Raw genomic sequence first — 12,843 nt, forward strand, 5'->3', positions numbered from 1 at the left:
TGTGATTTTTTTGGGTGAACTATCCCTTTAACACGTCTTTCACACTGTTTAACCACCTCTAGAGTTCGAGTAACTCCCTTCATTATGATGCCTCTTTCACCGCAGTAGACTCATTATTGTTCAAATGATGCTCGTTTTCAATATGTGCACTTGAACACTAAAGGAATCGATCTGCTCTTACAAATCGACCCTGTTTTACTCATCCATTCACTGGAATTGAAAGAGCCTATAACAAACGTATTACAAGAATTCATGTGCGGTTCTACAGGATTAAACCTGCTCATCATGCTATAAGAGATCTTTAGTGAGATTAATAATTAGTATCGATGTGGAAACAAGTGCAAAGGCTGTATTTCTATGCTTTGACTGAGACACAGGAGATGTGGCAGAGAAAGTGTGAGGAGGAGGAGTAGACCGTGTTTTCTTTATGTATTAGAATGAGTAAATAATGACAGAACTTATATTTTTGAAGAATTATTTCCTTTAGAGACTTTAGAGGCAGCCAACAAACAGACTGGGAATATAATGCATTTCCGAACAAACAGAAGAGCACAGCCTTGAAGGATGGAGAGATCTCTCGCAAAGCATCTTACAATCAAACAATTTGTTTAAATAAGCCTAAAACCTCAAGCAAGTTTGAATTGCAAAATTGTCAGGAATTGAACTTGTAATTGAGCAAAGTGCGACTGCCTCGTGTCAAAACAACCTCGAGCCAATAAAACTAGTTCTTCACGGGAGATTAACTGAAATTTCACTTCATGCTAAAATGAAATGTGGAAATAACGGCTAGTTTTCAAGCCAGGAATTCAAGGGGGGAAACAAAGTAATAAACCATTATCTGCTGCAAAACAACTGCTGCCTCACTTACGACCAAATAAATAAATAAAAACGTAATACAGAATTTTCCTGATTGCTAAACTCAAAGAGATTTTTTACATTTTCCATTGCACATGCTCCTCTTTGGTATGCTAACAATCCAGTTGAGATCACATGTTGTGGTTCTTGCAAATGCAATAATCATGATTACTATTCCTCATATTATATTAGTGATTTGAACAAACCCTAAGCATTATATCAGCATGTAATTCATCCCACACTGTTTGTGAATGATACTAGAAATCAAGACGTTTATAAAGGAAAAATAATCCGACTTACATATTTCATCTGGCAGACCTGAAAGTGGCAAAAAAATCCCATAGACTTCCATCTAGTTTTAGATATAGTTTTACCTTCTATCTGAACAGCTGCTTTTATGGCGCTCTACACTCACAGTCTGTTAAGTTAAAACACGTAAATGCATTATGGGATTTGCACCGTCAATCCCCACAAGGCACAATCACAATCACCTTCATTCAATCTAGCCGTGATCTCAGACATTGTCTTACTGTAATTGACCTGAGCTGTTGGATGAGTTCTGGTCATGATAATGTAATGCACGTACCTGGAAAATGTTTGAACGAAATGTATATGTCTCAAATGTGCATTGTTCTCTAAACTATCCCATCAGGATGGACACTTCCCAGAATGCCTGAAATCTGTTGGCGGAAGATGATGGCTATAATCAGCTATGTGATTAGAATAAGGCTTTGATTGTATCCGCCAGGTTTCTCTCTCTAACCTGTGCGAGGAGAGATTCTCTGGAGAGAGCTAATAGGATCTAAAGACCACAGTGAAAATTTGTGAGTCTGAACTGCGTTCCCTCATTTTCGGGCCACGCTTGCATGGAGAATGTTAAGTAGGCTGCTCCACACAGTAGGGTGGTATACAACGCACGGTAACTTCATCAAAGAGAATATTTCAGATCTGAGAACACAATGAACCTGGAGACACCAGTTGTCATTATGATTATTAAGAAACTTTGGAGTTCAAGAAGATTTATATCAAGGAATGGATGGTGAATTTCTGCTCAGTTGCAATTCCACTGGCAGATGGTCGTGTGCGCAATTCAGAACTGAAATGAGAATGCCTTTCCAATTTAGTTTTTGAATTTGAAATGAGGTAGCAAACAGGATGCAGAATTGACATGCAAGGAAGTCAAATTAAAAGGAAATAATATAACTGTAATTTAAAATTACAAAAGTAATTTAAAAAGACAGACGGACGGACGGACAGACTGATAGACGGACAGACAGATAGATAGATAGATAGATAGATAGATAGATAGATAGATAGATAGATAGATAGATAGATAGATAGATAGATAGATAGATAGATAGATAGATAGATAGATAGATAGATAGATAGATAGATAGATAGATAGATAGATAGATAGATAGATAGATAGATAGATAGACTGAGGCTACACTTATAGTTTTCCCCTACATCGTGTTCCTATTATACTGAATGCTTATGTTAATTACAAAGCGGTTCCACGCACTTGCTGTAATCATCTGATGAGAGTAAGTTTATTTGTTTTATGGATTGCCCAATTATTAATGTCTAGTGGTTAAATGAAATACACAGATTGTCTGGGCGTTTCAATGTGACCTTTTGTAATCTTAGCCAAGATGAATAGACATTGCTTAATAAATTGGAAGGGGACAAAAATACAGACAACAATATTAATTTCTGCACAGCATTTCACTGCTACAACAACATTTGAAAGAACAACCAATTGTTTGAGTGGGGTCTGCTATTGTGGTAGTATTGATTTCATAATTAGCATTGATAATGTATACGTGGGCGGTTTTTGGCCAAAACGAGCTGGTACGCTCCATGGTGAAACTCTGGCTTATGAAACTCTTATAGCAAAAACATGTCTTACAGAATCAGGTTCTCATTCTGCTCTCAACTGAACTTCAGTCCATGTTCCCAGGATTCAGGTCTCCAGAGTGCAGGACCCAACAGACTCTGCCGTAGTCAGTCATGAATGTATTATTCATGGTCGGTGCAAATTCCTCAACATGACTTGGTGCTGGGTGAAGATTTGCTTTTGGGGCACCAGCAACCAGCTCCGTCTAGCATTACTTTATAATGTTCTTGTCTGTGTAGTAAGTCGGGACATTTTTACTTTTAGATTTTTTTTTGAAAAGTGGTCTAAATCTGTTAGTCAAGCATGTAGTTTTGAGGATCACAGCCTTTGATCTCACTCATATTCTAAACATCAAAGGGCCAATGTTTTAAAAAAATATTCCACTTTTTTACAGGGTTTTGCGAAATACAGAATTGAATAATTGAATACCATCCATCCATCCATCCACCCATCCATCCATCCATTCATCATTCATCTATTTATCGATATATTTATCTGTCTGTCTATCTATCTATCTATCTGAAAGTGTGTATTTTAGTCAGGTATAGGTCTAACAGGTACATATACAGAAATTGGATTATCAAACACTGCACAGTCTTCAATAATCATTTGAATGCAGATTAATCCTTATTAAAGCTACAAAAGTTATTCAGTCAAGAGCATAATGGTAGCGTGATCATATAGTAGCGCAGCCAAAGGATGACAAAAAGACAGATGCTGCGTTAATTGTTAAATATTTTTAACAAAATTGTTAATTTTGACAGCCCTAATATGTTCATATATTTAAATATGCTGATATTCAATAAATAAATAAACATTGTTGATCACATAAAAAAATGATTTGTAATTAATATTCATGAACCAAGATGAATCTTTTCAGATTGTTCATACAGCCCGGTAAAAATTGTTTTGTTTGTTCCACTATTAGAACTCATGATAACTCAAGATAACACCAGAAGCAGGAATGTACACATGCAAAAAAAAAACATCGTTTTTTGGTGCAGACGGTTGTGTATTGTTCAGACGAAGCGCACCCTTCTCAAACAATGGGTCCCTAAGGTTGTTTATCCACAGGTGAAGCCATGGCGGCGTGCAGAGCACTCTAATTCAAAGTGCTGATAGCGCGCAGCTCCAGAGGACGAGAGAGAAGGAAGCAAGATAAGGGAGGATGTAATTAAGGTTTCATTGCCTTCTGTTCCCCAGGCCTGCACTCTACACACACGATCTAACACACACATTGGCGATACGCAGAGCGCATTCACTCAGGGTAAACAGCTGGGCGCAGCTGAGTCACAGCACAAATGGTAAAGGTTACCAGGATGACGCTGATCTGAGACCAGTCTTCTGGCGTCTATTTGAGGTAGGAAAAAACAATGCTAATATATATTAGCATGACTTACAGCCCTTTGCAGAGTGTAGATCTGTACACAGCACTCTTACGAACGATTACGCCTCTGCTTCAGAACCAAAGCAAAGAAACCCAGCTGAAATAAAACACACGCCAAGAGGTTTACAAGATCACACGAAAATTACATGATCAATCAAAAGTTTGGACACACACACACACACACACACACACACACACACACACACACACACACACACACACACACACACACACACACACACACACACACACACACACACACACACACACACACACACACACACACACACACACACACACACTATAGTCCCTAACGCTCAAAAAGTAGAGCCAACATAAATTAAACACATACGTTTAATCAAATGAGCTTTTATGAGTATTTAGAACTTTCTTTTTCTTTTGAATTCACAAAACCGACACATTTTAAGAAATGTTTCATGTAACATATCAAGAACCTCATTAACAGATCCTGCGCAACCAGTATTGTTTGAAAAATCCCGTGTCAGAATTGTATTATATTGCATTATATACTAAAATGGAATACTACAGCATGAAGTGGAAACTCATTTATTGCCAGTCATTTAGCTACCATCCTGATTGTGTATAATGAATTTCTGGTATGAAACGTCAACCCTGCTGTTTATGCTTGCCTCTCATTTTTCCTGAAGGGAGGGAGAATGAGATTTTTGTTGCCTCAAGCCTCATCTGTCCTTTTTCTAAAGCATCCACCACCCTCCACCCCATTACATAAATTCATTTTCATCATGCTGTGACAACTAGCACTACAATATAATGTAAATGGGTCATGCCGCACATTTTTATGTCCTCATCATATTGGATAAAATAATAAACTTGCAATTTTTAAAGATGGAAATGATATTATATTTTGATTTCTTTCACTACAATAACACAATTAAGCAAACATGGGATTATATCATTTTAATTTTTCTGTAAAGCACTTTGAATTACAACTGTGTATGAAATGTGTCATTTAAATAAACTTGCCTTGCCTATACTATCATTTACATTCTTTCTTCGACTGGTCTGAAAGTCTGGTGTACGATTTACACAAATACTACCTTGAATTGACACAAATACTACCTTGAAGCCTATTCATTTTCAAAAAGTTCAAAATGTACTGCAGAACCGGAATGACCTAAATAAAGTTATCAAATTATGCACATTTAACCCATTTGCTCTCTGCCTTCAGGATACAATATTATTAAAACTCAAGCCCATTGTTGAACGCCTCAGTCAGTAGGAATATCCTAAGGTTCATTCAAAGTAAAGAACACAATAATTGTGCTTTCTTTCTGCATTTGGCCTCAGTTCTGGTAATTCGCCTGAGGCGGTGAAGTAAACATCAACCTCTCGAAATGCAAATAGCTCAGTTCTGGTCAGTGCCAGGGAGCAGAGACATTTCTGAGCGATTAAAATGCACCAAGCCAGGCAATTTCAATGCTGATCAAATTTTCATCCACCTTGGCAACTCTCTGACAATTCAAGGACATTAATGCCAACATCCTGTTGTTAGTACAGCGATGTTAGTGCAAAGTGTGTAAAAACATTTGGCACATTATAAACAAACCACACAGCCGATGCTCCACACACAAGCCAAAACACTTCTGAATACCGGTACTGTAACCCTGGAAAACGAATCATATTTTGCCCAAAGACACACTAAAATTGTATGTGGATGTTTTTGCACTGTTCATGATGCACACCTGATTTCACCAAGAGCAACATGTTCTTGAAACAACATTCCAATAAACCAATCGGATTTGAGGGACAAGTTTATAGTTATGTCAAGTTTAGACTTACATCCAGGGTTAGGTGCTTCTACATCCGTGTTATTCACCTGTCGTTTCCTTCTGATTTTAGGGATAACTATCAGGGTTAGGTTTAGGGGTAGGCATTACATTTTTAGACATGAATGTTGTTCCAGGATCAACAAAATAATAACTCCGCAAAATCAGGATGTGTTTCAATGCAAAGCAGCCTTATTTCTCAGCATCATCTCAACTGTGTTATACAAACTCCCCAGCCGGCTGTAAATGCCTCAGCTACTTATTTGGACATCTAGTCAGCTAGTAAAAGTCAATATATGTGCATGCCCTATATAATGTACTTTAAAATACAGTTTTGCTAAGGATATTTACAAAAGAGGGAAGAACTTGAAAACATGAAGGACTAACTTGTGTCGTGCCATTTCAGCTGTGGTTGAACTGGAAACGCTCGCCTCTCATTCTCAAGGTGAAAGTGTCCTGCTGTGGGGTAAAAAAAGACTTGATTGGTTCAATATCAGGTTTCACACTCATATAGACAAGTGGTATGTGCAGACATTCTGTAAAGCAGTGATTTTGCTTCAGGAAAACTGGTTTCGATTGTAGTAGCAAACTAAAACAGTACCAGAATTGTACAAAGTAAACAAATATGTCCTGAAATGTATTAATATACAATATTTATAATATTAATAGTTATTAATTGGAATTTATGACACAAAGCCACTGCCTTGAAAACTGCTTGTAATGAGGGTCGAGCATCTTTACTCTACCATTCAAAAGTGTTGGGGTCTGTAAGATTTTAAATATAGGAAGTCTCACCAAGGCTGCATTTATTTGATCAAAAATACAGTAAAAAAAATCTATTATCAATTTCTGAAAATGTCTTTAGTGTCACTTTTGATCAATTTATGCATCCTTGCTGGATAAAAGTATTAATTAGTTTTTTTTGTTTAATTGCACAAACTTTTGAATGGTAGTGTATATTCCTGTATTTCAAACACTTGATCCAGAAAGGCTTTAACAACAGGCAACAACACAGCAAATACAAACAACACACAAAATCATTTGCATTTCATAACCTCATGATGCATACTGATAATAATGAAAGGTACTAGCAGAAGCATCTCCAGCAATCTTTAGAAATTCAACCGGCACTATTTTGAAGTAAACACCTTCAGCTTTGTTTTTGTTTTTATTTAATGCAACTCTACAATGTACATAATTTATTCTTTGAATATTGCATTATTGAACTCAAAGCTTTGGCCATCTGTGGCTGCGGAAAAAAACAAACAAGACTTGAGCATATTGATGAGTATAATCATGTTTCTCGCTCTCCCTACAGATTCCGCTATGATCCAATAAGTACAAGTGAATAACAGCTCTCATAACTCAAGATATTACAAAAACAAATTAAGCTTTTCATTGCTTCCTGTGAGACCTATGTTTTCTGTGAATACACAGATGTTGTTGAAACATAACTTGTCCAGCAGCCCATCTAAAAGTGTGTCCTAACCAGGAAACAATCAATGCAGCAATTTTTTTGAGATGCTGAAGTAAACTGCAACCAAAAAAATTATATCATTTTTTACAGGTCTCAATGACATTCATGCCTTGTTTGATACAACAATCAATTCATCCGGACGTCACAAAATTAGAGCCAATTAGAACTATACTGTATCTGATGAACCTGATTTTAACCTGATTAGACCAATGAGATTTCACAGTGGGCGGAGCTACCTGGAGTAACTGCATAAAAACGGACACCAGGCCACTGACAAAATGCCCTGTTGCTCGTCACATCTGGTTAGAATAGAAATCCTATTTAATTAGTTATGGGTGGAAGGGATGACCAACTAGTCATCTAATAACCATAGTCATTTAGTGAGGTCAATCTAGATCTTTATATCTTCAATGTTTTTGTAAAAACTTTGTGGCTGTGCCATGCTTAAGTTTACCAGTATTGCCTGCACAATAAAACCCTCTCTGAAAAGTCTCGTCTCTAAATTCATTCTCTTCGACCACCACTACAGCCTTCAATAATGCATTTCAAGACAATTATTGTCAGTGTTCAAATCACCTGCTGTTATCCCAATGCTGTGCATTGCCTCTAAGTCATATATTTGTCAATATCTTTGTTTTGTGAGGTCAGGTTATGCAATAAAAGCCTATAGATATTCACCTGTTTATAAGTTGAATATATCTCTGTCAGAAGGCTGTGCGTTCTGCGTGGCACACATCAGATATCACAGTTACTGAGGAGGGAAAAAATCTGATTTAATTTAAATTTCTTTTAGCATTTTAATTAAGTTAGTGTTTTAAAGATAAATCTTGCAGCCCCTTTGGAAGTTTGTTGGGGGCCCCCAGTGGGCCCCGGACCCCTGCTTGAGAAGCACTATTTTTTTATTTTTTTTAATGCAGACATGAGTTTTTTGCTGTTGTGTTGCATCTTGCTATTTGTCTCAGCCATGCAACTTCTAAGAAACACAAAGTATGGTGTGCTCCGTTCAGCTGTTTTAAATTGCATGCTATGTCAATACAAAAATCACTTTTTGGACCCTAATTATACAGGGCTTCCATGAGAGAGACTATATACAATATTGATTACATGATGTTTTGAACATTCAGGCAAAATATGAGCATGAGACTCATCATGTTCAGTTTTGTATGTAGCAAATGTAACACTAAAACAATCAATTGAAACTTCAGACCTTCATTTCCATAAGCCTTCTGGGACTTGAGAACGTTGCAGTTTGTCTGAATTCTGTAAGTATGTGTGTGCTTCAACAAAGTAAACAAGTAACCTGCTAGAGACTAATATATCCAGTTCACTAGAGCGGTGTCTATACTAAACTCCTCTATATTTAATAAATCTGGGCATCTGCTTATGTTTCTGTGGCTGGTTTGCCTCCGTCTCTGCGGTGAGATTAAATGATGGGGGACTCCTTAGAGACGGCTGCTAGCAACTGCCTGGATCAGCATCCGTGCTGAGAATACCACCGCAGAGACAACGACAGAACGACTGCTGAGAGATCCAGCCGCGCTCAAGTTCTGCAGTAAAGTTCTGTCATGTCACCTACCTTCACTTTGTCATCTATGAACATTCGATTTGCACAGACTCGAGCTTGTTAAAGTGGAAACGAGAGCTCACCTGTTCATATATACTTAGACATGCACTGATGAGGCTGCAGAAGATTTTTTTAGCATTAGACAGCTGAGCCTTCACAGACACAACTGATTATTCTACAAGGATTTATATGTCTGGTGAAGCAATCAGATTTTGATAGCAGAGATGGATCCAATCCAGAAGGAACATTTTATTGCTTGTCCAAAGCTCATGAGACTTTCATTTCAGTATTAACTTTACCTTTGCTGTTTCACCTACTTTGATAAATTAAAATAGACACAGATGAGTTCATTGTTGACTTAAAATTCATAATATAAATTATGTAAATGAAGATATAATATCGATGATTCCTTGAGGATGAGATGCACTGTAGTAGCAGCAGCTGATGGCCAAACCAGATACTGACTTGATATTGAACCCTGATAGGTTAACATGCTTTCATTGTTTACTTATGTACATTATTGCAGCTCCTCTACTGTATTTCCAGTCAGTCTGAAACGTACTGATTTCTACAAAGCCCCTCCTCCCGAAATGCTCAGAGTGCTCTGATTGGCCAGCTGACCTAGGGTCAGATTTACTAACAGCTTACTCCTGCGCAAACCCTCTTATGGCGTTAAAAAACTACTGTCAGGATTTACTAAAGACACACAGTGAAAAATTAGCGCTGAAAAGGACAGTGTTATTTTTGCGGCTGACCTTATTGCATATGCATTTGTAGGAGTTTCCCTTTCAGGTGCAACATTTTTGAGAGGAGAGTATTGAAATGAATCATGGAAGGTGTTTTACTAAGGTTTGCGCTAGTCAATGTACTTGTGTTTGCACTATTATTTGCCGCCCAAAAAAAGGATGTCTTAAACCAGACGCTTTCTCCCAGCAAACATTTGGACTTTTAATGACCGTTGAAAAGACGTCCCTCTGACACGTCCCATCATGTTTGAAAAATAGTTCCAAAATTAAAGTTAAACGGACGTCTTTGACGTTATCTGTTCTGTGTTACATATTTTTACCGATTTATGCTGTCCTACTGCGACTATTTTTTGCCAGGGACACGACGTTGCCGTCGGACCAGTGTTTCCTGGGCTGGTAGATTGCGTTGGTCATTATGGAAATGATCTGACTGCATCTGTGTTCTTTAATTTGCGAGTCGTCAGTAGATCACACGCAGAACCTTCCACTCCCATCGGCGCTGTTTGGAATTGTGCTAATCTCTCGCGCTAATTTGCCCTGTTTAGTGAATCTGCCCTCTAGTGCGTTGTGATTGGCCAAACAACTTTATTCAAACCATGGCTCACTCTGGAAACATTAAAAATAACTAAAACACTGCACACTGATGCATTTAGGCAATTCAGCCTTCCTCAGGGGCTTTTTAACTTTTTGAACCGGAAGAAGTGCCTTGAATCTTTTTTTCTATCAATACAAGTTTAAAACCCAACCAAAGACCACCTTCTGGGATTACTTAACAAAAGGTCCTTCCAGCAAGCAGTGCTCCGAGATGTTTTCCTTGACCTTAGGAGCGTGCATCCGATATGTAATGCCTCTTTCCATAATCACAAGCTTCAGCTTCCAAGGCTTTTAAAGCATTTGTAAACAGACAGTAGTCGTTGTACAGTATATAGCCTGCGTTGTACTACTCACAAACTTTTGGGTTGTACTAGAACAGTTGTATTAATAAATCCTAAACTCTGACTAACCCCTGAAAGTGTTTCCGCGACATAACACTTCAATTCACTGAAGCAAAGAAAGCAAAGAAAGAAGGCGAATCTTTCTTTGCGTTTGCTTTTGGGCGGACATTATGCAAATATTTCACATTTTGACGTGGACGTTTGAGGAAGTAATATCTGGACATTGGTTGAGGCGTTTTAGGCAGGTCTGGTCAGTGTCCTCTATTAAAAAACACTTTGTGGGAGACTATGAGCTTTACACACTAAAGTAAAAGGAAAACAATAAAAAGCATATGACTCCTTTAATGATAGTCTGCTGTACATACATACAGTGAATCATAAAGGATTAATAACATTCATAAAAGTATCTTCAAAAAATGCTATCATGAGCTTATGCAATAAGCTTAAATAGGAAAATTTTCAGACTAGAAATTATGGTTCTCCATACCAGTGCTCTTCAAATACTACTGTAATCACATAAGCTCCAGGGGTTTCTTACAACACTGACTTTTGGTCTGAACGCAATGAAATGTAAAGCCCCAGGTCGCCTTGAGCTGTAGCTTTTATCAGGAGTGTTTTCTGTCAATGAAAAGAAGATCCTTGTTCTCCAGTGACCTTGCTGTAGCCCTCTACTATCTGGAATCGTGATGGAGGATGTGTTTACACTCACCTTCACTGTACGAACACCGCAGCACAAAAGCCCAGAGGAATTCACTGGCACTCTGCCATCAGAGAAACGTGGTAAATCTTGCATGATTCCCCTCTGCCTATTTCATGCATACTGCCTTTCTTTCATAAATCATTATGTAGGGTAGGACTGGTGGGCAGGAACAATTAGTGACTCATTTAGTCAAGTCCTGGCCCAGAGGACAGAAAAAAGCACATATGAGATCTCTATAATAATACCTTGACTGGTTATGAGGTTAAATGGACTTCTGATGAAGTCTCCTTCTTTTCAGATGTTTCTCCTGAGAAAAATGCCCCATACATTTTTTAAATCTTGGGTGGGGGCACTTTTAGGTCTAGGGACCCTATCATACACCCGGCGCAATGCGATTCCAGGCGCAACGCAGGTGTATTTTGCCTTAACCTCGCGCACAAGCAGATACGTTTCCTCTCTGGAGACGTGTTCAGTCTCTCCGCTTGCAAATTCTGCCATGTAAATAGCGAATCCGCCATGGCGAGAGCGCAACTGGCTTTTGAAGGGAATGGGAAATTACACTCTGACTGGTTTATTGCACGTTACGCTTAAAACACACCCATTACTATTTAAGAGAATAGGGACAACCCTTTTAGACCATAATTTTTCCGATAATTTTTCACAGTGTTAAACTAGCAAAAGTGGATTCAGACAACCCTGATTGCACTTGTGATGTGAGCTTTAGACCATGTGCTTAGATCATTAAAATAGGGCCCAAAGTGCCAATAATCTCCACCAGAGGGCACTCCTCCCAACTCCTGGTCTATATCATCATGAACTTCATTTCCCATTAACCCATTGCCTGCACTCATTATGTTGTGATTAGGTTCAGCTTGTTAAGCCCTCTCTATAAGCCATGTGTTTTCATGTGCTTTGCAAAGTCTTGTATTTGTGTTACACTGCAATTCTGAGCATTATCCTGGTTTCCTGTATCCTGGTCCCACCAGACTCTCGTACATTTCATTTGTACATAGAGTCTGGCTCCGCTCCATTGACAAGAGTTAACTTCCTTGTAGGCGGGTACTCAGTTATAGTCTAAAACTATTGGATCTGCCCAGAGTCTCTCTAGATCTGCCATAACCAATTGCTAACGTTTGGTCGTGACGTATGTCATGTCGAACCCCGTGGGGAGGAGGGCCACAACATCATGGCCACCAACAAAACTAAGCAAAGATTGTTCTTGCTCCGGCTTTAACTTCTTGATATTCGGCAGCGTTGCCACAACGGACCGAATGGCTTTGCTCGCATCTTTCTCCGCTGCCTTTACTGAAGTACAACTCAAAATAAAGCACAACATCAACATCATCGTTCTCAGCCACTCCCTCTGTTCGCTGATTGGCCCGGTAAAAGATTGACTGGAGAAAACCAAAGACTACAGCACAATCCCAGACGTAATACTGAAGGAAAATGAAAATTGAGCGGAAGTACGTAGGAG

At 38.5% G+C, this 12,843-nt stretch overlaps 1 protein-coding gene across 6 annotated transcripts in view; it reads right to left on the minus strand.

Moving 5' to 3' along the window:
• Positions 1 to 12,843, minus strand: part of b3galt1b (UDP-Gal:betaGlcNAc beta 1,3-galactosyltransferase, polypeptide 1b) — a 159,387-nt gene that overhangs the window by 53,425 nt on the left and 93,119 nt on the right. For 4 of the 6 annotated variants that reach the window (XM_077216237.1, XM_077216234.1, XM_077216232.1 and 1 more), the window contains exon 3: positions 6,335 to 6,406. The exons of 1 other annotated variant lie outside the window; for it this stretch is intronic. The gene's annotated coding sequence lies outside the window, so the exon portion shown is untranslated. Of the gene's footprint in view, positions 1 to 6,334; positions 6,407 to 11,378; positions 11,415 to 12,843 lie in introns of those variants that run through there. One more of the 6 variants, XM_077216235.1, reaches the window with a different exon arrangement.

This window comes from Siphateles boraxobius, unplaced genomic scaffold (assembly GCF_051911475.1).
Source record: "Siphateles boraxobius isolate OS27281-9 unplaced genomic scaffold, OSU_SipBor_1 7, whole genome shotgun sequence".
NCBI lineage: Eukaryota > Metazoa > Chordata > Actinopteri > Cypriniformes > Leuciscidae > Siphateles > Siphateles boraxobius.